At 37.4% G+C, this 23657-nt stretch overlaps 4 non-coding genes across 4 annotated transcripts; all 4 read left to right on the top strand.

Moving 5' to 3' along the window:
* TRNAN-GUU lies at positions 7110–7183 on the top strand. The gene has a single exon. It is a non-coding gene; the product is annotated as a tRNA-Asn (tRNA).
* TRNAN-GUU lies at positions 9193–9266 on the top strand. The gene has a single exon. It is a non-coding gene; the product is annotated as a tRNA-Asn (tRNA).
* TRNAN-GUU lies at positions 11148–11221 on the top strand. The gene has a single exon. It is a non-coding gene; the product is annotated as a tRNA-Asn (tRNA).
* Positions 13226–13299, top strand: TRNAN-GUU. The gene has a single exon. It is a non-coding gene; the product is annotated as a tRNA-Asn (tRNA).

The raw sequence follows: 23657 nt of genomic DNA, 5'->3' as shown, positions 1-23657 counted from the left end.
TGAAAGTTTCCAACCCTGAAGCTTCCTCAGGAGAAGAGCACAAAAGTACATTTAGAGGGAAGACCGATGCTAGTAACCCTCCTCGTAAAGGAGTCATTTGAATGATTGCATGAGGCCTAAATGGAGGTGACTCTCATCATGCCAGGAAAGCTCAAGTTAGAGAGGCACATAGTATAACCATAAAAGAGATATGGGATGTTGGGGCGATGGAAGACGCCCCCTTCATTCAGTTCGGGGGAGCAGAAAGATCGGGTCCTAAAAGTCCTCACAATGATGCTCAATCATAACAGGATTATTAGCCAACTATGAAGTAGGACGCTTGTTCATAGATTCGAGAAGTTCTGTGGGCATATAGTTTGGAGAAGCATACGATCAAATGTAGCTAGGAGACACCCTCTAGAAAAGGTTAACACCTCTTTGTATGATTTTGCGGGAGAAGTAGTTCACCCTCGAGCCATGGTCTCACTTCCATTGACTCTAGGTACTGGGACACTCGGAAGACTTGCTTACTGAAGTTCAGGTGGTATACGCCCTCAGCCTACAACATCATTCAGGGAGGCCCACCGTCAATGCTTTCCAGGCTGTAATTTCTACTTGTCAAATGAAAATCAAATTCTCCACACCTAGAGGAGTAGGAGAAATACAAGGAGACCCCCTCCAATGTTGCGAATGTTTTAATGGATGCATCTCAAAGATATCACCAAATAATGTTGATCCGAAAAGATCATAAAAGAGTCAGCTTCATCACTTCCACTGGAACATTTGTGACGTAACCATGCCAATTTGGTCTAAAGAACGCCGGAGCCACATACAAACGCTTTGTAGATTAAATATTTTTACCACAAATCGGAAGGAACTTCATAGTATACGTAGATGACAAGTTGGTAAAAAGAAAAAAGACCAAAGGCCATGTTGTAGACTTAGAAAAAATATTATATGTTTTGAGGAATTATCGACTAAAGCTCAATCCTGGAAAATGCGCCTTTGGCATGAAAGGGGGACGTTTCCTTAGATTTATGGTCACCCAGAGAGGGATTGAGGCTAACCCCCTCAAGATCAAAGCCACATTGGACATTAAGACCCCCTCTAATATTAATGAGGTACAAAGATTAACTGGGAGAGTAGCAACACTTAGTTGTTCAATTTTCAAGTCGGCAGAGAAAAACCTAACCTTTTTCAAGGTACTACAGAAGGAAAAGAAGTTTGAGTGGGACGATACGTGTCAGCAAGACTTTGAAGAACTCAAATGATATTTAGCGGAATTCCCTCTACTGGTGAAACCATCTCCAAGGGATAGCTTGTACGTGAACCTATCCGCCACCCCCCAAGCGGTCAGCTCCATCCTCATTTGCGAAGATAATGGGAAAAAAAATCCCCATTTACTACGTCAACAAAGTACTCAATGGAATAGAGGAACGATAAACGCTTATTGAAAAAATAGCTCTCGCGCTCGTCATCACTGCCAGAAGACCATGACCCTATATTCTTTCGCATCCCATTAGGGTAAAAACTAATATGCCTTAAAAGCAAACATGGGAAAGCCAGATACTTTTGAATGACTGGTAAAATTGAGTGAATATGATATCTCTTACCTACCCCAAACTACCATCAAAGCCAGGCTTTAGCCGACTTTGTCTCTAAGATAGCAGGGATATGTGGACAAGACACTCAACAAGCCGAAAATTGGCTATTACATGTAGACAAATCAATCCACAATCCAGGGTAGTGGTGCGGGCATAGTCATCACTTCACGTTAAGGAGAGGATTTAGAATTCACCTTCGGTTTAGAGCCTCCAATAATGAGGCATATGAAGCACTTGTAATAAGTCTCAAAATGGAGCATGAAGTGGGATCTATACACTTCATAACTTATTCAGATTCGCAGCTAATAGTTAAACAAATGGAGGGCTCATATGAAGCTAAGGAAGAAAACATGATACAATACCTACAACAAATAGCGGAATTAAAGACAATATTTGAAAGCTTTCAGATCGTGCAAATCCCCAAGAGAGAACATGCCAAAGCAGACTACCTCTCCAAGTTGGCTAGTGCTTTAGAAGATTGCCGAACGAGGCATATTACCATATAATACCTCCCCAAACCAAGATCTCCAATTACCCAATGGTTCAGAAAGGGATGCTCCCAGATAATAGATGGGAGGCAGCAAGACTTAAGGCTCGAGCTTCCCATTTTCTGCTTCAAGGAGGGGTCCTCTACAAAAATCCTTCACACACCCCTCTACTCTGGTGTCTATCGCAGCAAGAGGGACTACATATTCTTAAAAAAAATACATAGTAGCTGCTGTGGAGCCCATGTAGGGACATGGATCCTCGCTAATAAAGTATTGCAGATGGGTTACTTCTGGTCTTCCATGAAACAAGACACATGACAGCTGGTGAGCAAATGTGAGAAATGCCAAAAGCACTCCCCCACTCATACATCGAGCTACGGAACCCCTCACAACCATGTTGTCGCCTTATCCTTTCGCACAATGGGAAATAGATATTGTGGGACCTTTCCCCTAGCTCCTGATCAAAGAAAATTTCTTCTAATAGCCATCGACTACTTCACCAAGTGGCTAGAAGCCGAACTACTAACCCATATCACGGAATAGAAGTGATGAAATTCAATGGAAGAATATCATATGCCGTTTTGGACTCCCTTGAGAAATAATTTCAGACAATGACCGACAGTTTCAACGTCATAGAATACAAGATTAGTGCAAAGGTTTACATATCAAGCAAAAATTTACATGAGCCGCACACCCCAAGTTTAATGGACAAGTAGAGGTCACTAATTGAGTCATAGTGCAAGGAATCAAGAGGAGACTTGAACAAGTAGGTGGAAACTGGACGGAAGAGTTAACTAGCAGCTTATGGGCGTACTGCACGACTCCTCAAGGGTCTACTGGGGTAAGCCCCTTCACATTAGTTTATGGGACTGAGGCTAGTATCCTAGCAGAATTGGGAGTACCCTCCCACAGAGTTTTACACTTCTATAAGGAAAACAATACAAAATTGCTAAAAGAAAACCTGGATCACATTAAAGAATTAAGAGAGAAGGCTTTCATTCACATACAGAGATGCAAAAATACTATGATAAATGCCCACAACAAAAGAGTGAAAATGCGAAATTTTCAAATTGGGGATTTAGTGCTACGAAGGGTGGATACCTTAAAACTAGTTGGGTAACTAGACCCCACTTGGGAAGGGCCTTATAAAATCATAGCAGTGATAGGGCGAGGTGCGTATAAATTAGAAGATCTTGAAGGGCGGCCCCTTTCGCGACCCTGGAATGTACACAACCTCAAGAAATACTATGCATGAAGGAACCTCCTTCATGGATGGTAAGTTCTCCTAATGGACATCTCCTAAAAGTCCTCTTGAAGGACTCCCTTTAAATAAGTCCCCTTGAGGACTCCCTCTGAACAAGTCCTCCTGAAGGACTCCATTTAAATAAATCTTCTTGAAGGACATCCCCCAAAGTCCTCTTGAAGGACATCTTCTAAGTCTCCGTGAAAAGATTAAATCTTCTAGAAGGATGTCTTCACTAATAAGTATTGGGGGTCAACCACTAAAATGTTAAATAGAAACTTCCTGCCCCCCCCCCAGCAATCAGGAATATCTGCCTAACTAGAGGAGTACCCTTCCCCCAAGAAACGTCCTTAGTTCCAGGTTATTCTCAAACGAGGGCATATCATGGCAGAATATAATGGAAGCATCCTCGCATGTAGAAAAGCAAAAAGTCCATTCCATTCCAGCACGTCAAAAAGAGCCCAGCCTAAATGCCTGGTCGAACCCGGAAATATTGTCCAACAAATTGTTTCATCCCTCTATCACATGGGGGAAAGAGCAGAACAAGGAAATTAAATATGTTTTTAAAGGGGGGATCGAATTACATCTTTTCTTTTCAACCCCACAAGCGAGGTCTTCTTTCTTCTCTTCTTCGGCCAGAGGGGCGACAGCAGTGGAGGCTTCGGGAGGTCTCGCATCAACACCTTCGGGGGCATCCTCTTCCTTTGGCTTATGGGCTCCATCTCTTGAGAGGTCACCTGTGACAGAATTAATTGTTACTTTAGGGGGGACGCCTCACTTCGGCTTCAACCTCCCCCAGTATGTTGTCTCAATCTTCCTAAAAAAAAAATAGTTTCTGAAGTTAAACTAAGGCTGAAAACGAGCGTAAATTGATGCGAAAAAGAATAACAAGGAAAACTTCATTCTATGGGGAGGTCTCTACCTACTGGAGTGGGATTGTCGGTAAAAGGATCTGGAGCATTCTCCATAGCAGCCGCAAGATCAAGGAAGGAAGGCTTTTCCCCAGTTGGATGGTAATGTTGTGCTTTAAACTGTTCCCTGCATGCCACAAAGCCATATTTGAAGTAGGGTCCAGCTATCCCAACCACCTCACTTTGATATTCCTCAGACTTCTTAAATTGCTCGAGATGGCTGGACCAATAGCACTCCAAATAACGCTGGCCATTTGTAGTGTCAAATCAAGGGAGGCCTTCCCGATAGCTTTCTTAAGGGTCTCCTCATAATTTTGGGCCTATTTCTGAAGTTTCTTCATATCCTTTTCCAGTTGGTGGTAGCGGGTGGTTGCCTCCTTCTTGTCCTCTCGAGGCTTGGTGTTCTACTCCCAAGCGTTCCACCTTCTCCTCTAGTTTCCGCCTTTGAGCATCATTTTGAGAGGCGGGAGGAGTCTCTCGAGGATGGGAGAAGAGCTCTTCACAGATGGAAACGACCTAATAGGAAGAAGAGGATGTTAGAAAAACATTTTTCAGAAAAGGAAAACTAAAGTGGAATATACCTTAAGCATGTAGGATGAGGCTATTCCTTCCAACTCCTCTTTCGGCAAAGATGACAACAGATTCTTGTCTCCCTAGATAGAACCCCCTCATAAGCTCAGACACCAATGGCTCATTGCTCCCTCTCTCTTGGTCCAAGGATTGATGGGTATGCAAGCAAATGGAGTAGGAGCGAGAGAACTAGCTGAGGGGGAGGCCCTAAAGGAGGATTTGTGGAACTAGCAGGAGAAGCACCAAAGGAACTCAACTTCGCTCTCTTAGAGGAAACTCCCAGGGTGACACCACGGGTAGAGAGAAACAGTGCATTTCCCTTTGGACTCACTGGACGAAGGCGTCCCCCTAGGAGACGGGGAAGAGAGGGTCCCTCTAGCCGGCCTCCCGAAGTGTGATCTCGCATCAGCTTGTTGAACATGATGTTATCTGATTCAAAAAATAACCTAGATTATAATCCAAGACAAATAAAGCAAAATAAAGAACAGGAGGAAAATAAAAATACCCAAGGAGTCCCCTAAGGGCTCAACCCGTGGACTTAGGCCAATATGGCCTAGGAGTCTTTCGTTGATAAAAGACTGCCAGTCATAGGTGCTTTCATTTAAGATGTCCAGCAAGAAGGTCAAAGCAATAGTCCTCTGCCCAAGCTGAGCGGAGGGGGAGCCTCCTGAATCTAGCAGTCAAGGAATGACCAAGGACGAATGGGCAAAACAAAGAAAAAACTTCTTTTCAATTTTTTGGGGGTTCGGGGAAGGCAGGAAAGATACGCCAGGACCAGGAATGAACACAAAAAAACCTTCTAAGCCCTTTTTAGATGGTAGCACTGTGCAAAGATACTAGTAGTAACCGAAAATTGATAAACAATTAGGAGGGGGAAAATGAGGACGACTCTTAGGAGAAGGAGTGTAAATGATAAATGCGGGATGAATATAATACTCCAGTATCAATTGGTCTATCCTTGAGGCTTTGATGATAGAAGATCCTCACTCCATAGGCGAAAGGGATCTTCCTCCCCAAGGGAGGAGTTTTCTCATTCTTTCTGCCCTGTTTCATACTCCAAGTCCTCCTAGTCTATGAGATGATAAGATGCCGCCGCCTTTCGATGAAGACTCCTCATTTGGCCACGAGGAAAGCTAGGCGAAAAACCACCTATCCCCTCTCGAAGTGGCCTCTAAGGGACCATCATCTGCGAAGGTTTCACCAAAAAAATGAACAAACTCATTGGAGGACGACAAGCTTTGAACGGAAAATAACCAAGAAGTTCATAGAAGAAGAGAGAAGGATACTTACAGATTTTATGGAGGTGAAAACCTTGATTCTTAAAGAAAAAGGAAGAAGGGGGTTGAAAGGAAACAATACCTGCTTAAAGGACGTGGTGGAGGAGTTAAAGACATGCCTCGGTAATTGTCTGTGATGGGGAAGTTTCATAACTCCACACTCGAGTGGAGAGGGCGGTTATCAAATCTCGCAAATCAAGGAGGCTAGCCATAGGCCTAACTATCATTTTCTTTTCTAGCATACGGCAGGGCGTAGTACTTGGGCACAGATTTCAGAAAAGACGCTTGCAGGCGGGAAAGGAAGAATGAAGGAGGAAGTAATCTCAAGGCATCCCTTTCAATTTGTAGAAGGATTCCCCCTTCCATTAGAGATATCAAGGACCCATACTCGAAGAAGGAGTTGGGGATAACCCTCCACCTTAGAGTGGGGGGGGGGGGGGCGCGACTTTGTCCAAGAACAAGTGAAAAAGTCCAAGACCCACATCAATGAATACGATAGTCCAGAAGGAAGAAGACCGACTCAACATAGCACAATATCATAGCCCAACCATCAAATAATCGGCCCAACACCCGTGTCCACATCCCTCTTTAGAGCACACGTGGCATGTATCTGGACCCTCAACGTGTACCATTTATCCAACGTGGAGAACACGTGTTGACGGGGTTCCCTCAAGAGCTCGGACTCTTAAGTCAGCCAGACTCCCTACGACCAGGAGTCCTCCTCAGTCAAGGATTCTCTGTCCCATCTGAATAACGATTCTAATTGCAAGATTATTAGAACATAGGGATGGATCATGGATCATCTCAGTCGAATCTATCCATTTACCCTAATATATTGTGTAAACGATGATTCAATATATTGTGAATTTTATGACAAGAGAGTCTTTGAATTCTAACAAGTGTCGATTATTCTCCTAGTTTAATCATGTGACATATGTAGCGACACGTCAGTATCCCATTGTTTTCCAATGTTATTTCTTCAACCGCTGTTTACAATTATTGAGTCCATCACTCCAAACCATCAATGAACAGCAGTATCTGGAATAGCTCAGTTGGTTAGAGCGTGTGGCTGTTAACCACAAGGTCGGAGGTTCAAGCCCTCCTTCTAGCGAATGTTTGTAATTTTTTATTTCTATTAGCTCAAAACATCTAATTTTCCGAATCACACATAACAATATTATTATGAACATATTATATTTGGATATTCGTCTCCAATATTACCTTTTGTAAGAAAAGATATCCAAAAAGCAAGCTAGATTGACTATTTTACTATTCGTTAATCTTTATGAAAATAATATTATTCAGATGAATAGAGTAAGTATTCGTTATTGACCAATGTGTCTGTTGTGCAAACTACTCAAATTGAACGACATTTCAATGTCACAACAAATACCCACAGATCGAAAGGTTAAAATTCATGAATTTGGGCTGCGCATAGGTTGGCAGCTATAAAGCCAACTTCTAAAGGTTGCTTTGAAACATTCTAAGTCGAGGATATGCGTGAGGGCATTGATAGTTCCATAGAGACTTACGGTAACTATTGCAATGTTATGTTTCATCAACGGGAGATGTAGGTTGTCCACGCAATTTTATTGGGTTAGTTGGCAATGTAGTCAACAAATTGAACTGACTCGTGGGAATCGTCATATGGTAGCATTGACGGCTTGGTCGTTATAATTGAAATTTCCAATTCCAATAGTATGAAATTAGTCCTCGAACTTTAGGAATCACGGTAGTTGCATGGATATGAAGACTATATCATGAATCTGACAAGCGGTGATTGTGTCGTAAGACATGTTAATCATGAGTCTTATTCAGTGCAGTCAGAGTATGCAACAAGGATGGTTGAATCTAAGAGAGAATCTTTCCACTGTCAGTATTTGATAGAAGTTCTCCTATGGGATCTGAAATGGTTTAGACTCTCAAAATCATTAGCCAAATCAATTATTCGATTAGGGATGGGTTCCCTAAATGGGATTAACAGAGTAACACATCTCGAGAAACATGAAAAATTGAATTAAACAAAATTAAAGCATAATAAACCCGATTAAAGCGTGTACTCTTGATCTATCCCGATCGTTCAGTGAATAAAAAAGTAATATAATTACAGGTAAAGAAGGAGGGAGATGAAAGGAAACAATACCTGCTTAAAGGACGTGGTGGAGGAGTTAAAGACATGCCTCGGTAATTGTCTGTGATGGGGAGGTTTCATAACTCCACACTCGAGTGGAGAGGGCGGTTATCAAATCTCGCAAATCAAGGAGGCTAGCCATAGGCCTAACTATCATTTTCTTTTCTAGCATACGGCAGGGCGTAGTACCTGGGCACAGATTTCAGAAAAGACGCTTGCAGGAGGGAAAGGAAGAATGAAGGAGGAAGTAATCTCAAGGCATCCCTTTCAATTTGTAGAAGGATACCCCCTTCCATTAGAGATATCAAGGACCCATACTCTAAGAAGGAGTTGGGGACAACCCTCCACCTTAGAGTGGGGGGGGGGGAGACTGGATGATGTGCATGGTCCAAGACGACTTTGTCCAAGAACAAGTGAAAAAGTCCAAGACCCACATCAATGAATACGATAGTCCAGAAGGAAGAAGGCCGACTCAACATAGCACAATATCATAGCCCAACCATCAAATAATCGGCCCCACACCCGTGCCCACATCCCTCTTTAGAGCACACGTGGCATGTATCTGGACCCTCAACGTGTACCATTTATCCAACGTGGAGAACACGTGTTGACGGGGTTCCCTCAAGAGCTCGGACTCTTAAGTCAGCCAGACTCCCTACGACCAGGAGTCCTCCTCAGTCAAGGATTCTCTGTCCCATCTGAATAACGATTCTAATTGCAAGATTATTAGAACATAGGGATGGATCATGGATCATCTCAGTCGAATCTATCCATTTACCCTAATATATTGTGAAAACGATGATTCAATATATTGCGAATTTTATGACAAGAGAGTCTTTGAATTCTAACAAGTGTCAATTATTCTCCTAGTTGAATCATGTGACATATGTAGCGACACGTCAGTATCCCATTGTTTTCCAATGTTATTTCTTCAACCATTGTTTACAATTATTGAGTCCATCACTCCAAACCATCAATGAACAGCAGTATCTGGAATAGCTCAGTTGGTTAGAGCGTGTGGCTGTTAACCACAAGGTCGGAGGTTCAAGCCCTCCTTCTAGCGAATGTTTGTAATTTTTTATTTCTATTAGCTCAAAACATATAATTTTCCGAATCACACATAACAATATTATTATGAACATATTATATTTGGATATTCGTCTCCAATATTACCTTTTGTATAAAAGATATCCAAAAAACAAGCTAGATTGATTATTTTACTATTCGTTAATCTTTATGAAAATAATATTATTCAGATGAATAGAGTAAGTATTCGTTATTGACCAATGTGTCTGTTGTGCAAACTACTCAAATTGAACGACATTTCAATGGCACAACAAATACCCATAGATAGAAAGGTTAAAATTCATGAATTTGGGCTGCGCATAGGTTGGCAGCTATAAAGCCAACTTCTAAAGGTTGCTTTGAAACATTCTAAGTCGAGGATATGCGTGAGGGCATTGATAGTTCCATAGAGACGTACGGTAACTATTGCAATGTCATGTTTCATCAACGGGAGATGTAGGTTGTCCACGCAATTTTATTGGGTTAGTTGGCAATGTAGTCAACAAATATGAAGACTATATCATGAATCTGACAAGCGGTGATTGTGTCGTAAGACATGTTAATCATGAGTCTTATTCTGTGCAGTCAGAGTATGCAGCAAGGATGGTTGAATCTAAGAGAGAATCTTTCCACTGTCAGTATTTGATAGAAGTTCTCCTATGGGATCTGAAATGGTTTAGACTCTCAAAATCATTAGCCAAATCAATTATTCGATTAGGGATGGGTTCCCTAAATGGGATTAACAGAGTAACACATCTCGAGAAACATGAAAAATTGAATTAAACAAAATTAAAGCATAATAAACCCGATTAAAGCGTGTACTCTTGATCTATCCCGATCGTTCAGTGAATAAAAAAGTAATATAATTACAGGTAAAGAAGGAGGGAGATGAAAGGAAACAATACCTGCTTCAAGGACGTGGTGGAGGAGTTAAAGACATGCCTCGGTAATTGTCTGTGATGGGGAGGTTTTCATAACTCCACACTCGAGTGGAGAGGGCGGTTATGAAATCTCGCCAATCAAGGAGGCTAGCCATAGGCCTAACTATCATTTTCTTTTCTAGCATACGGCAGGGCGTAGTACCTGGGCACAGATTTCAGAAAAGACGCTTGCAGGCGGGAAAGGAAGAATGAAGGAGGAAGTTATCTCAAGGCATCCCTTTCAATTTGTAGAAGGATTCCCCATTCCATTAGACATGTCAAGGATCCATACTCTAAGAAGGAGTTGGGGACAACCCTCCACCTTAGAGTGGGGGGGGGGACTGGATGATGTGCATGACCCAAGACGACTTTGTCCAAGAATAAGTGAAAAAGTCCAAGACCCACATCAATGAATACGATAGTCCAGAAGGAAGAAGGCCGACTCAACATAGCACAATATCATAGCCCAACCATCAAATAATCGGTCCAACACCCATGTCCACATCCCTCTTCAGAGCACACATGGCATGTATCTGGACCCTCAACGTGTACCATTTATCCAACGTGGAGAACACGTGTTGACAGGGTTCCCTCAAGAACTCAGACTCTTAAGTTAGCCAGACTCCCTACGACCAGGAGTCCTCCTCAGTCAAGGATTCTCTTTCCCATCTGAATAAAGATTCTAATTGCAAGATTATTAGAACATAGGGATGGATCATGGATCATCTCAGTCGAATTATCCATTTACCCTAATATATTGTGAAAAGGATGATTCAATATATTGTGAATTTTATGACAAGAGAGTCTTTGAATTCTAACAAGTCTCAATTATTCTCCTAGTTGAATCATGTGACATATGTAGCGACACGTCAGTATCCCATTGTTTTCCAATGTTATTTCTTCAACCACTGTTTACAATTATTGAGTCCATCACTCTAAACCATCAATGAACAGCAGTAGCTGGAATAGCTCAGTTGGTTAGAGCGTGTGGCTGTTAACCACAAGGTCGGAGGTTCAAGCCCTCCTTCTAGCGAATGTTTGTAATTTTTTATTTCTATTAGCTCAAAACATCTAATTTTCCGAATCACACATAACAATATTATTATGAACATATTATTTTTGGATATTCGTCTCCAATATTACCTTTTGTAAGAAAAGATAACCAAAAAGCAAACTAGATTGACTATTTTACTATTCGTTAATCTTTATGAAAATAATATTATTCAGATGAACAGAGTAAGTATTTGTTATTGACCAATGTGTCTGTTGTGCAAACTACTCAAATTGAACGACATTTCAATGTCACAACAAATACCCACAGATCGAAAGGTTAAAATTCATGAGTTTAGGCTGCGCATAGGTTGGCAGCTATAAAGCCAACTTCTAAAGGTCGCTCTGAAACATTCTAAGTCGAGGACATGCGTGAGGGCATGATAGTTCCATAGAGACTTATGGTAACTATTGCAATGTCATGTTTCATCAACAGGAGATGTAGGTTGTCCACGCAATTTTATTGGGTTAGTTGGCAATGTACTCAACAAATTGAACTGACTCGTGGGAATCGTCATATGGTAGCATTGACGGCTTGGTCGTTATAATTGAAATTTCCAATTCCAATAGTATGAAACTAGTCCTCGAACTTTAGGAATCACGGTAGTTGCATGGATATGAAGACTATATCATGAATCTGACAAGCGGTGATTGTGTCGTAAGACATGTTAATCATAAGTCTTGTTCAGTGCAGTCAGAGTATGCAACGAGGATGGTTGAATCTAAGAGAGAATCTTTCCACTGTCAGTATTTGATAGAAGTTCTCCTATGGGATCTGAAATGGTTTAGACTCTCAAAATCAATAGCCAAATCAATTGTTCGATTAAGGATGGGTTCCCTAAATCGGATTAACAGAGTAACACATCTCGAGAAACATGAAAAATTGAATTAAACAAAATTAAAGCATAATAAACCCGATTAAAGCGTGTACTCTTGATCTATCCCGATCGTTCAGTGAATAAAAAAGTAATATAATTACAGGTAAAGAAGGAGGGCGATGAAAGGAAACAATACCTGCTTCAAGGACGTGGTGGAGGAGTTAAAGACATGCCTCGGTAATTGTTTGTGATGGGTAGGTTTCATAACTCCACACTTGAGTAGAGAGGGCGGTTATCAAATCTCGCCAATCAAGGAGGCTAGCCATAGGCCTAACTATCATTTTCTTTTCTAGCATACGGCAGGGCGTAGTACCTGGGCACAGATTTCAGAAAAGACGCTTGCAGGCGGGAAAAGAAGAATGAAGGAGGAAGTCATCTCAAGGCATCCCTTTCAATTTGTAGAAGGATTCCCCCTTCCATTAGAGATGTCAAGGACCCATACTCTAAGAAGGAGTTGGAGACAACCCTCCACCTTAGAGTGGGGGGGGGGACTGGATGATGTGCATGGCCCAAGACGACTTTGTCCAAGAACAAGTGAAAAAGTCAAGACCCACATCAATGAATACGATAGTCCAGAAGGAAGAATGCCGACTCAACATAGCACAATATCATAGCCCAACCATCAAATAATCGGCCCAACACCCGTGTCCACATCCCTCTTTAGAGCACATGTGGCATGTATCTGGACCCTCAACGTGTACCATTTATCTAACGTGGAGAACACGTGTTGACGGGGTTTCCTCAAGAGCTCGGACTCTTCAGTCAGCCAGACTCCCTATGACCAGGAGTCCTCCACAGTCAAGGATTCTCTTTCCCATCTAAATAACGATTTTAATTACAAGATTATTAGAACATAGGGATGGATCATGGATCATCTCAGTCGAATCTATCCATTTACCCTAATATATTGTGAAATGGATGATTCAATATATTGTGAATTTTATGACAAGAGTGTCTTTGAATTCTAACAAGTGTCAATTATTTTCCTAGTTGAATCATGTGACATATGTAGTGACACGTCAGTACCCCATTGTTTTCCAATGTTATTTCTTCAACCACTGTTTACAATTATTGAGTCCATCACTCCAAACCATCAATGAACAGCAGTAGCTGGAATAGCTCAGTTGGTTAGAGCATGTGGCTGTTAACCACAAGGTCGGAGGTTCAAGCCCTCCTTCTAGCGAATGTTTGTAATTTTTAATTCTATTAGCTCAAAACTTCTAACTTCCTGAATCACACATAATAATATTATTATGAACATATTATTTGTGGATATTCGTCTCCAATTGCCTTTTGTAAGAATAGATGAATAAAAAGCAAACTAGATTGACTATTTTACTATACGTTCTTTATGAAAATAATATTACTTAGATGAATAGAGTAAGTATTCATTATTAACAAATGTGTCTGTTGTGCTTACTACTCAAATTGAACGTTATTTCAATGTTACAACAAATGCCCACAGACAGAAAGGTTAAAATTCGTGGAGTTGGCTGCGCATAGCTTGGCAGCTATGATGCAAACTTATAAGGGTCGCTTTGAAACATCTTAAGTAAGGGACCTGGGTGAGGGCATTGAGAGTTCTATAGAGACTTGTGGTAACTATTGCAGTATCGTGTTTCATCAACAGGAGATGTAGGTTGTCCATGCAATTTTAGTGGGTTAGTTGGCACTCTAGTCAACAAACTGAACTCATTGGAATCGTCACATGGTAGCCCTAACGGCTTGGTCGTTAGAATTGAAATTCCGAATTCCATTAGTATGAAACTAGTCCTCCCAACTTTAGGAATCATGATAGTCGCATGGATATGAAGACTATATCTTGAATCTGGAAAGCGGTGATTGTGTCTGTAAGACATGGCAATCATAAGCCTTGTCTAGTGCCCTCGGAGTATGTACCGAGGACGGTAGAATCCAAGAGAGAATATGTCCACTGTCAGTATTTGATAGTAGTTCTACTCTGGAATCTGAGATGGTTTAGACTCTCAAAATCTTTGGTCAAATCGATTGATCGATTAGGGAAGGGTTCCCTAGATCAAATTAATAGAGTAACATATCTTGAGAAACGTGAAAAATTGAATTACACAAAATTAAAGCATAATAAACCCGATTAAAGCGTGTACTCTTGATCTATCCCGATAATTCAGTGTATAAAAAACTAATCTAATTATAGGCCAAGAAGGGAAAAATATTTTTTTGGTCCGTTAAGTATGCCTAATTTTAGTTTTAGTCCTATAAGTATGCCCATTTTTTATTAACTCCAGTAACTTGTAAAAGTGATTAGTTTTAGTCCTCTGGTCGATTGGATTTATAGTTTGCTCCTGAAAAGTGACATGGCATGACACCTAGATGCGTTTTTATTGATTTATAATCCTATGTGGCTAAAATTATGATGTGGAAGACAAGTTGGCCATCTTTTGAAGGGAAGAAAGGTGACTTTTCTTCTCTCCAAACTTGCACACACACACACACACACACACACTCTCTCTCTCAGTCTCTTTTTAATTTATAAATTAAAGTCAAGCCCAATAAATGTCAATCAATTTTAAAAGTTCTAAAACCAAAATCAACTAATCCAATTAATTAATATTTAAAAAATCTAACCCATCCAACCATTTATTCTCTCTAAAAAATTACTCTTAATCCAATTAAATTAATCTCTTCCTTCTAAAAATATTTCTAAATTAGTTCAATCACATTTAGGTGATTATACTGTAATTCTTTAGGTTCACCCTCAATTAGCTTGGACGTGTGTGACCAACACAATTAATTAATCTAATTAATTCATCATTTCAAATTAACTAATAACCAGAAATAGCCTATTATCATGGGTGGTCATTTAGCACAGTTCATGGCACGAGAAACTAGGTTAATATTTGTGTGAATATTTAGGCTTCGAATTCCATACGAGTATGGTCTTTCCATCAACCGTCTCCCGATCTTAGTTTAGGGCATGGAATTGGGCGCCGGTACTCTAACTAGACTAGGCATCTATACTCATAACTCGAATCCTTATTTATACACTAATTTACATAGGAAACTTATCCAATTCATTCAATCATTGTGGCCATATATGCTAAGGGCTTAAACAGGTCCTAAAATGCATACGAGAAACTGCTATCATAATTCGGACACGGGACGAATTCTATCTTGAAACTCACCGTCCTTGCTATATACTCCTACTGCACTGGACAATACTTGTGTGACCATGCCTCACGACCCGGTCACTGCTTGTTATACCAAGATACACTCTGTATGCACGTGACTGCCATGATTTCTCAAGTTCAAGAACTAATCACATACTATCTAAATTGAGAATTCCAGCTATATCGACCAAGACCTCAAGACTTCCATATGACGATTCTCGCAAGTTAGTTCAGTCAGTCAACTACCTTACCAACCAACCCACAAAAATTGCATAGACGACCATGACTGCAATACTTAGTACAAGTCTATATAGGACTCTCGATAACCTGTCACTAGGTCCTCGATTTGTAACATTTCAGACCGACCCTGAGAAGCTAGTTTCATAGTTGCCGAACTTATATGTAGCCCAACTCTATGGGTTTAAGCTTTAGGTCTATGGGCATTTTGTTGTGACATTGAATCCCATTCAACATAAATAGTAAACACAACAAAATAGTAATGCTACTTTGATAAACTCTTACTATATGTATCATTTTAATAAAAATTGACAAATGGAAAACAACGAATTCAATTGACTCCATGATCATCTATTCTTACAGTAAGCCAGGTAATATATGACGCATGTGTGTAGATTTTAGGGATGTTAACAAAGCATGTGCCAAATATGTTTATCCTTTTCCTCGCATAGACTAGCTAGTAGATTCTACATCTAATCACGAATTATTGAGTTTATTGGATGCCTTGCAGGGCTATCATCAAATTATGCTCTTTATTGTGTATCAATTTGCCAATGACAAAAAGTATTAAAAGTCGGTAATAAGCCTCTTAGGATGAAACAAAAGGGAAAAGAAATACTGAGAGCATACATATAATGATTCAACAATATTATGCTGGAAATCCCTACTACTCTTCAGGAAGTGTTGATCAGTGCTCTCACATAAGGCCTACGAGTTAAACTTCTCTTCGAATTATTAGCCAAGAAGCTAGCTGTTGACTTCAATGACTTGCTGGCCCATGTTGAGAAATACATCAACTTGGAGGATGTCTGACTAGTGAAGAAGCAGGGCACTTGAGATAGAAGAAGGGAAACAATATTAGCATGTCTCACAGGATCATGGATGAACTGCGAGGATGATTCAATCCCTTAAACCAAAGATCAAGCATTTTATTCACCTCATTACTATCCCAGCACGGATGTTGAAAGTCATTAAGAAACATCCTGCTTAAGATGGCCGAAGGGTGCTGATGAAGGACCACAACTTCCCAAATCTAAATACTTCTTCAAGTTAGGAGACTCTCCACACCATGCCATTTTGCAATAGGGGAAATGGACATAGTAGGACCATTCCCTACTACCCAAGGATAGATAAAGTTCCTACTCATAGCAGTGGAATATTTGAATAGGTAGGTAGAGGTAGAAGCCCTTGCCAAAATTACAGAAAATGAGGTGTTGAAATTCTTATGGAAAGCATAGTCTACAGTTATGGTCTCTAGCATGAACTAGTTTCTGACAATGGTTGCCAATTCCATATTGAAAAATGCAGGAGTGGTGTGCCAAAGCATCAAGTAGAGATTTACCTCAGTGGCTTAACGTCAAGACAACGACAAGTGGAGGTTACAAATGGCATACTAGTGCAAGGTATTAAGATTAAGCTCGAGTAAGTAGGAGGGCAATGAGTGGACGCCCTGCCTTGTGTGTTGTGGTCTTACAAAACCACCCCCAAGTCAACTATGGGAGAAACTCCCTTGAACTTAATATACAACTCAGAAACCATTATACCTACAGAATCAGAGTTGGAAACTTTTAGAATCCAGCACTATGAACAAGAAAGTAATGATATCTTACTATGAAGTAATGTTGATTTGATAGATGAGGTAGGAGAAAATGCTCAATCCTACATGGAATGATACAAGCAAAAGGTGAAATAAACCTACAACAAAAGGTGGAAAGAAGGGAATTCATGTAGGAGATCTTATGTTAATCTGCCTCTCAATTAGGAAGGTCCATACAAAGTTACCAGAATTGTCAGATTCAAAGCATACAAGCTAGAAGACAAAAATGGGAGAAAACTCTCTCAATTCTGGAATGCTTACAACCTCTTGAAGTTTTGACTACAAAATAAATATTTTATTAGAATGGCTTTTGTAACGGCCAACTTTAAATTTGTAATAGATTTTATTAATTTGGAATGCCTTTTGTAACGGAAGCCAATCCATTCCTATAACAGGTGTTACCAAAAAGTTGTAACGGCTCTTGACGAAGACGTTCCTAATTGTACTGAATTTTGTACCAACCAATTTTAGCGTTATAATAATTGACCGAATGCAGACATTGACGTTGAAAATCCTTTTGGAATGACCGCTTTGAATTTATTAGACCTACTTTTGGAATGACCATCGTAACACATATTGTTATAAGTGTATATCCCAATTGGAATGGTCACTTGAACTCTATTTGTAATAGCGTTTGTACCTCATTTTGTAATACCTAATTTAATACATATTCTAATGGTCTTTGTGACTCTTCTTGTGAACGTTTGTTGTAGTTTTGTAACGGCCTTCGGAGCGATTTCAGGAATTGCTTTCAAGTTGTGTGCTAACAAAGTGTACTCCCAAATCGTTATAGAAGCCGTTACAAATGTAATACAATTTTTATATAAATTATTTATATTTAAATTATTAGATATTCATTTTTATAATATCTTGTTGAATTTTTAGTTATAAATTTTTTGTTGAATTTGTTAAATGTGAAATATTATATAAATTATCTAGCAAGAAAATAGTAACAATGTAATTAATAAAATTAAAATAGTATTTAAAAATTTGTATTTATAATATACATACAAATTTTTACAAAAATAAAAAAGATAAACAACCCTATCTAGATCGGGCTCCCTATCGGCAACGTCCGTACTGTCTTCTGCCTTGTCGTCGCTGCAAGCCCACCAATAAATAAGCTGCATATTAATATAGTGAAAAAAAATATATGAGTAATTGATAAAAATTAATTTTCTGCAGGATTATTCAGGAAGCTGCTACGCACTACTTAAGCAGGAAGACATCGCCCACGGCCCCTCTCCGCACAGGGGGTGTCACCGGTCCACAACACTAAAGTGAAGGATGTTTTGTTTGCAATCTATGGTGACAAAGCTCCGGGTCCTGGTGGATTCCCTGCAGGTCTATTAATCAAGGCGGCATGGCCGATTGTGGGGAGGAAGTCACCAAGGGGATGTCTTAGTTTTTTCAAATTGAGACGGAGATTACTGATAATATTCTACTACCTCAAGAACTGATTCATGGATATTCCAGATGCACACTTGAGGTGGACCTTTAGAAAGCTCGTGATAACAATCTCAATTTTGATTTTGATGTATATGTTGGTAGTATCCAGTTATTTACAGGAATGAAAATATAATTTTTTACATGTATGCTACACAATAAATACATACACCCTACTATTTTCTAAAACTCTCAATACCATTATAAATACTCCATATATTATTTTGAAGTTACTATCATGATTTGACAAGACATCCTCTTCTAAAAACATTCTCTCACTAGACTTGAATCATACCTGTTGTATCGAGGGTAAATTTTCCGTTCCATCCCCCAGTCAAAATCAGAACCACATCAGATTTTAATTATATTACTTTCAGAAATTTCCATTAGTAATATCCTAATTTTTCCGAGCTAGTTCAAGAGTTTATCTTTAAAATAAAATTTAATATTTTATAATAATTAATTTGGATCAACCTCTGCACTGAAGATATCTCTTACATAATAAATTGGGAGGAAAATTATATTTTTTATCACATAACTTAGATTATTTACATTTTAGTCCCATTATTTAAGGAATCACAATGTTAGAGAGCTGACGGCAAAAAGCATGTGCAAATCACATGCTAATTTTTTCTTCATTCTAAAAGTTTAACAAATGGCGTGACTTCCATGTACGTGCTTTTTATCGTCAATTTTTTATCAGAAATTGGAAGAAAATGCAACTAAAAATATTCGGTCCTAACTTATGGGACCAAAAAAAAAAATGCAAATTTCTGTAATTAATTGTTTTTCCCACAAAGGGGAACCATTGGTCTAAGCAAATTCTACCCTCTTCCCTCAAGGCCTCCCAACTTGTATTGTTTAACAAGCTAAAAACTTGTATAAATTCTAGAATTGGGTTTAATGCAATTTAGCCTCTTGTGATATTATAAATGTGCAAACTACTCCCTTATGAAAAATAAATAGCAATTTATTCATCTGTATTTTAAAAAATGAAGCAATTTACCTCCCTACCTAAGGAGGTAAATTGCTTTAATTTTAAAAACACAGAAAGGTAAATTGCTACATTTTGAAAATATAGAAAAATAAATTACTATTTTATTTTTTATAAGAGGGTTGTTTGCCTATTTTCTGTAACCAAAGTAGATAGATTGCAATTCACGCTTTTAAAAATTTATAATTTGACTTGATCATCGGAAAGATCTTTTGCTAAACCTATCGAGTAGCCCTAGCGACGTTGCGAGCAAGAGATACCATTTACTCAATTATTTTGGAAGGACTACTCTTATATGATTCATTCATAACGTGAAAGATTGATCACTTCACCAACAACCACCTATTTAAATATTGATAATTTGATCAGTAAAAATTAGTCACTTTGAATTAAATGGTCATAGATTCGATTTCATTTGTTAATGCGATAACTGTGTTGATGGATAATCTATAAGTACACATCGAAGTAATCTTTGATCTTGAAAGCATGTCCTAATCAGTAATAGTATAAAAGTCAAAGTCACCCAAACTTTTATAACTCAAAGAAAAAAAAAAACAAGAAAATCTATTGACTAAATTACATTTTTAGTCCTTCGAATACGGGAGTATGTCAAATTTTGATTCTGTATCTTTATTAACTATAAATTTAATCCTGTAATTTGTAACTTCCTCTTAGCCCAACATATCTGGTCTTAATTTTGACATATTCAGTTCCGATCATCACACCTTTGATTCTACGTTCACAACTTCATTTTTAGAATGTCAAATTTGATCCCCCATTAGTAATTCCAACCAAATGTGTAAGGTATTGGACCAAATGCATCAAATATGTATGACTATAACATGTTTTTTTGCACAAAAAAACTGTGTGCTGCATGCCTACACATACATGATGATGATTTCAGTTTATTAAATGTTCAATTAATTAATTATAGGTCCTCTACTCCATTCAAGCTTGGCTGCAAAGGAGTTATGATGCAATAAATAAAAAAAGATTCGCTGGAAAATACACCACCGCCTAATAATAATTTCATCATTCAAAAAAGAAAATAATAAAATAAAAATGAAGGGTATTTTAAGAGGCACTATAAAGAAAAATGGGCGTATATCAATTTACTTCCCCGTGATATTGAAAATGAACACATTAGCCTCCTATAAAAAAAATATAGCAATTTACCTCTCTATACCTTTTAAAATGAAACAATTTACCCCCTTATACAGGGAGGTAAATTGGTTCATTTTAAAAATTATAGGGGGGTAAATTGTTGTATTTTTAAAAATACAAGGAGGCAAATCGCTATTTATTTTTTCATAAAGAGGCAATTTGCTCATTTGTGATATCACAAGGGGGTTGCTTGCATTTTTCTCTAAAAAAAAATTAATTGTTCTCTATATTATAAATGACTACAACTTAAAAAATCATGAATCGTGGGAAATCAATATTATTTATCATGGTGAGACAAAACTACAGTAAAAGTTTAACACTATGTTTTCATTTTCAAGTTATCTACATGATGAGTCAAAACATACTGAATGTTTGTCATCATACAGAAATACTTTATTTGGGTGTTTTTAACTGTTTTAGCATAAATAGATACAGTTATATACAAGCACATATACATAATATACATAAAAAAGACATGATTTTACAATGAACAATAATTTTTGTCTCCAACAACACAATATTAGACATACAATACTTATTTTAAATTATCTTAAAAAATGAACCCAAACATACATACTATCTCTATGTTTATCTTTGTTTTTCTCTCTCTATCTCCACATAACACAACAAAACACTAAGAAAATGAATCCAAACACTATGTAAGTTTTCACAACAGTTAATTATCCCATGATTTTTGTTATGGCCGGCACATTGCCATATAATTTTTAGCTGTGACAAAAATTTTGATTTTGCTTATAAATATAACTCTCGGTAGTTATTGCATGTCGTGGTTAATTAAAATTTTTTATAATTTTTTATTTTTAATGATAATAATTACCCAAGGACAAAAACTTATATTCCATTTTTGGATCAAATGATATGAAATTGACTTGAATACCACAGTGTGCAATAGTATAATTAAGCATATATTATTAAAAGAAGCATAAAATTAATGGAATAGAGATTAAAAAAAATAGCCGCAATATTTAAATATTGGTTGCTGACGGATGGAGGGGAATTCGAATATTTAAAGCTGAGTATTTGATAGGGTTGGCCAATAACCACACCAGTGGGAATATATAATATTAACACCCCTGACAATGACTCCTATCAAATTCAAATAATAATAATAATAATTAGAGTTAATTACATTTTTTTCATTCAAATTATGATTGTTTTTATACTTTGATAAGTAAATTTTTTTTTTTTTTTCTGTCAACTTACCATTTCAATTTAATAAAATTTTGCACTTTGCCATTTATAATTTTTTTTTAACCAATTTGTTTGTCAAAAAACATTACATGCAGTGCACATATGATATTTAAGGATTATGTGATGCGATACTTTTCACATATGCACGACATGTGATATTTTTCAGCCAGAAAAAATCAATAAAAAGACGGACATATATGGTAAAGTGCAAATTTATCAAAATTGAGATGGTAGGCTGATACAAAAAAAGTTTTGATGACAAAGTGTAAAAATAAATGTAATTCGAAAGATAAAATTTAATTTACCCTAATAATATAATGTTTCTGTAAATTTAAAATTTACTCATACAGCCTTGATGTCTGTATTTTTGTCATATTTTCAAATTATATATATCATAAAATAATACTGTTAAACAATTTATTTAATGTGTTGTACAAGCGGTCGGTGTATATTCCGCAACGAACTTCCCACTCTAATTTTACACAAATCTTATTGTTTTTTTCTTTTAAATAAATTTTACGACTTATAAACGATAAGAACTTTTTGCTCGCAATAGATGTGAGATGTCATGTGACAACATTATTATCCCCTAAGACGAGGGGTTTAGGATGGGGCACGAGAACGACACACAGCGTCAAATAATGTAGTGTAACTTGTGCATTGCCCATTATATATTATCTATTCTGACTTCATTTAAATTTTATAGTCACTATCTTATCATAAAAAAAGCACCTTATTACTGAAATTTTTTATTTATGAGCCCCTTAAAACTCTTTATATGTCAACTAATGTGGGATACCAAACAGGTGCCAGGACACCATTACATTATTAAAATAAGGATAAATTATAACAACTTTCTCTAAGTTTGTCATAATTACGAATACCCCTTCATTGTTTAAAAAATAACAAACACTCTCAAATTTTAATGATCGTCTAACAATTAGCCCAATCCGTTAGATTTTCATCCAATTTTTGTGGTGAACTAATCAAAATGCCTTTGTGAATTAAAAATTATAATTTTATTTATTTTTTAAATTTTTTTATGGAGCAAGTGGATAATTTTTTATAATTTTTAAAAAAATTTCATCCACTCTGTTTTAATTTTTAATAAATTTTTAAAATTTAAAAAAAAATAAAAAAATTATAAGGTCAAAGTCGAAAATTTCATACCTCCATCCAGAGGATTACATAATTACATCAAGCATTAAGGGATACTTGTAGTTTTTCAAACAATAAGGGAACATTCGTAATTATGCCAAATCTCAAGAAAAGTCGTTGTAGTTTACCCTTAAAATAATATGCTACTTTCAAGAATAATAATATTATTGGCACACAAATTTGCATATATTTTAATTAAATTTAAATCTTATACCGAATCAAATGATGTTTTTTCATTCATTAATTAGTCATTAATTGCACTTTTTTATTTTATTCTTTATAGTTGCAGCTAACTGAAATGTGGTTGAACTAATCAATCTAAACGTTGTTTAATCCTAAATATAATTTATGATACATATGTATATTAATATTCCCACCATGATTAGAATATGGAAAATGAAGGATATATATATATGAAAAGAATATTATCATGTGAAGATTGTTGGAGGAATATTCAAACATGTCTCCATCATATGTATATGTACATGAACCTAAGTATTTAATTTAATTCAATTTAATTTTGTTCGTCCCAAATTCTACATAGAGGAGAAAAATGAGGAAGGAGATAATTATTTTTTTTTTTTTTG

The sequence above is a fragment of the Sesamum indicum genome, linkage group LG2, assembly GCF_000512975.1.
Source record: "Sesamum indicum cultivar Zhongzhi No. 13 linkage group LG2, S_indicum_v1.0, whole genome shotgun sequence".
NCBI classification, from domain to species: Eukaryota; Viridiplantae; Streptophyta; class Magnoliopsida; order Lamiales; family Pedaliaceae; genus Sesamum; species Sesamum indicum.
This window is presented reverse-complemented; position numbering and strand designations above follow the sequence as displayed.